General features: G+C 39.8%; 1 non-coding gene across 1 annotated transcript; it reads right to left on the bottom strand.

The window, feature by feature from the left end:
• Nucleotides 1-3,565: 3,565 nt before the first annotated feature.
• Nucleotides 3,566-3,637, bottom strand: TRNAM-CAU (transfer RNA methionine (anticodon CAU)). Its single transcript has one exon. It is a non-coding gene; the product is annotated as a tRNA-Met (tRNA).
• Nucleotides 3,638-4,039: the final 402 nt, after the last annotated feature.

Below are 4,039 nucleotides of genomic sequence, written 5' to 3'. Positions count from 1 at the left end.
GAGTAAAACCTCCAGATTGTTGGAGTTTCTCTCTCTCTCTCTTTTTTTTCTTCTTCTCCCTCCTCCTGGTTGAATGAGCAAAGGGCTTTGCTATCACCAGCCAGGCGGTTTAACCCCTGCCTGCCCAGGCAGCCTCTCCCCCTCCTCCTCCTCCTCCTCCTCCCCAGCCTGGCAGGAAAAAAAGGGGTGATTCGGTGGGCAAGGCTTACCCCAGATCACATCTTCCTGACCTCTCCCCCCGCCCCTTGGCACCCTAAATTAAGCCCGATTTCTTTCCTCGCATTTTTGCTGTTCTTCGCCGCTTTTGGGAAGGGGCACGGCACAGCGCCAGGCGAGAGCTAGCTCTGGTTTCCACCGGGTGGCCGGGGGGGGGGGGTGTCTAACTTTTTTTGAGGGGGAGAAATGGGACAATGTCAATTCCTTCCCCCCACCCCCTCTTCATTTCTTTTGCAAGCAATTTGGCTCTTTTGAAACAAACCATGTTAAGGCTGGATGCATTCGTTCTGTGACAGCACACACACACCCATTTCCAAAGCTACCTGTTGCAAAACATAGATTGGTGGATTGATGAGAGAGAGAGAGAGAGAGAAAAAGAGAGACGGAGGGAGGGAAGGAGGGAGAGATTGAACAGAACAGAATAACAGAGTTGGAAGGTATCTTGTAGGTCATCTAGTCCAACCCCCCCTATCATAGTTGATGATAAATGATGATAGAGATAGATAGATAGATAGATAGATGATAGATAGATAGATAGATGATAGATAGATAGATAGATAGATAGATAGATAGATAGATAGATGATAAATAGATAGATGATAGATAGATAGATGATAGATAGATAGATAGATAGATAGATAGATAGATAGATAGATAGATAGATAGATAGACAGACAGACCACTAGAGAGAGAGAGATGATAGAGATAGATGATAAATGATAGATAACTGATAAATGATGATAGATAGAAAATAGATGGATAGGAGAGAGACAGAAAGAGAGAGAGAGAGAAACTGCCAGAAAGATCTTTCAAGGCTTTCATATATCCTGAAATTTTAAACGGCATTTTATTCCAGAATGTTCTTCCTCCACAGAGGTGGATGGATGACAATTCTCCATTCCTGGAGACGTTTGCCAGCTACTTCTTCCAGAGTGTTGAAAGTGGTTTTCCTTCCCATTGCAGAGGGGTGGACTAGATGCTCTTGAAGGTTTCCTTCCCACTTTATACAATTCTATAAAGCAGTTGTTTTGTTTGTTTGTTTGTTGGGTTTCCAAAGCCTCTCGTAAAAAGCCGCAGGCAGGAAATTGATTTCCCGTCTTCCCCTGCAACCAGCTTGGAAACAAAGGTGATAAAAAAAAAAAAATCCTCGGCCAGCAGGTTAATTTAAGAGGGTTTCTTTTCTTTTTTTAAGAGTTTGCTCATATTGGGGATTATGGTTGATCATTAATCCAGCATCCTGCCGAGTTGTTTTTGTTTTTTGTTTTAGAGAAAGAGATTTCTTTGAAAAGGTCAAAAGTGATCGAAGTATCAAAGCAGATTCATTTTTCCAGGGTTTTAAAGGCTTCCCAATTTTTCTCTTATTTTGCAAGAGAAGCTTTGCGTTATTTCAATTCCTGCAGGCTGCTTACAAGCACAATTGGTTTAGTGACCGTTCAAAATTACAATGGCCCTGAAAAGAAAGTGGTAGCTCTCCCTTCACTGTGAGGTTTAATCCTAGATAGACAGCGAGATTTCTCTCTCTCTCTCTAGGCACAATGAGAATATATACGAGGTGAGGGATAAATAAATTTAATAATTAAATAAGTCAGTGGGTAGATGATATATAGATATGATAGACAGATAAGATAGATTAGAAAATAGATGGATGATGGATGGATAAATAAATAGGATAGAGAGACAGATTAGAAGAAAAATGAGGTAGATTGATGATATAGATGATAGAAATAAATAGAAATATTATAAATATAATATATATATATTATAAATATAATATGTCATAGATATAGATATAAAGATAGAAGATAGATAAAGAGAGGGATAGATGATAGAAATATAGATAGGAATAGAGACATATAGATAGATGTGGAGAGAGAGAGAAATATAGATGGGTAGAAAGATAGAAATATATATATGGATGGACAGATAGATGGATTAAATAGGATAGAAAGACAGATTAGAAGAAAAATTAGATTGATTATAGAGAGAGACACACAGATAGATGATAGATATAAAAGAAGATAGATAGGTGGGTAAATAGATAAAGAGATGTGTAAAAATAGATGGCTAGATAATAGATAGATAGATAGATAGATAGATAGATAGATAGATAGATAGATAGATAGATAGATAGATAGATAGATAGATTGATTGATTATATAGATGGATGGATGGATGGATGGATGGATGGATGGATAGATAGATGATAGATGATAGATAGATAGATAGATAGATAGATAGATAGATAGATAGATAGATAGATAGATAGAAATATAAAAATATGTATGTGTGTGTGTATATATAGAGAAGGGGGGAGGATGATGGATGGATAGATAGATAAATAGAAAGAAAGATAGATGATAGATGGGAAAATAGGATAGACAGATAAGAAGAGAGATAGAGAGATAAGCAAGAAAATGGGCCGCAGGTTTAGCTAGCAAAGACAATTCATTCTTCAACTGGCCAACCAGTTTCTGCAACAATGCAAAATAAATCCTCCTTAAAAACAAGCTTTGGCAGGGGAACATGTTTTCCCTGTCAAAACCTTGGGAAAACATGTTTTAGGAGGATTTATTTTGCATTTATTTCGCCCAGTTTTGGGAAGTGGGGGGGGGGGGCTGCACCTCATCCACTGAGCTCGTGCCATGGCAAAAGATGGATTAAGAAATGATTGGAAGGGCAAACGCGCCCTCTACCGGACGGCGTTTGGGTCTGCACTGATTTTCACCCGGGGGGGGGGTGTTAAATAGAAAAAGGAAGAAAAAAAATTGATTTTTTCTGAAATTATCTGAATGGGTCAACTGAGCCGGCTTTTGGGTTCAACTGGATCCTTCCTCCAGTTATGATGGAAAGCAGAATTTTCTTTTTTTTAAAAAAATATTCAAAAAAAATAAACCCAAATTCTGCACAATTCAATTCTCAGATAACACACACCAAAATTAGTTTTGAATCTCAGTTAACTTTATCCATTTCAATGCATACCATATAATGAATGCAATGGAGAGTAAAACTTAAGAGGTCATTAAAATTTAAAGTAAAAAAAAAAAGAATTCCTAGATGGGGTGGAAAAAGGCAGAGCTGGTGGAAAGACCCAAGCATACAAACCCAGATGCAGAAGGCGCGGGGGAGGAAAAGAGATCTCCAGTTTAAAAATAAAAATAAAATATTTCATGATGCAGTTTTCCCAGTCTGGCTGTATCAAAGGATGCCCAGAATGCAAATGTGAAAAACTTAAACGCACGAATAATAAGCCAAGCGTCAAACTGAAGGACTAAAGAAAAATATGCATCGGGTTTTCTGAATTTAAAATTATTTTGGACAATTTAGGGGGGAGGAGAAAAAAAATTGAAGTTAGCAGAGGATGGTTTCGATCCATCGACCTCTGGGTTATGGGCCCAGCACGCTTCCGCTGCGCCACTCTGCTGCTTGGAGATTCTGCCCTCTTTCGACCTATTATGAAGAACTGAAGCACATGCGCACTAAATATTTTCAAACCCTGAATAGACTCTTAAAACTACAGGTTTCCCGCTCTGCCCCTGCGCCGACAGTCGGAATCTCCCGCCCACGACTCTCTTTGGGATTGGTTAACCGGCTTCCCGCTCGCCGCCTTCCCATTGGCTACATTTTCCCCTTTGTTGGGACAAGCGGCGTTTCAGCGAGACAGACAGATAGAAGCACCAATAGCTCTCAAAAAGAAGGACGGGGAGGTGGAAAAAAAAAAAAAAAAAAAACCAAGCCCGCTGTCCCGATTGGTTGAAACGGGGAAAGGGGGACAGAGCGGCCCATCGCGAGCCCGCTTGCTCAGCCGCGCGTCCAATCACGGCGC

This window comes from Pseudonaja textilis, chromosome 16 (genome assembly GCF_049901715.1).
Source record: "Pseudonaja textilis isolate UNSWEBS1 chromosome 16, rPseTex1.2, whole genome shotgun sequence".
Lineage (NCBI taxonomy): Eukaryota > Metazoa > Chordata > Lepidosauria > Squamata > Elapidae > Pseudonaja > Pseudonaja textilis.
This window is presented reverse-complemented; position numbering and strand designations above follow the sequence as displayed.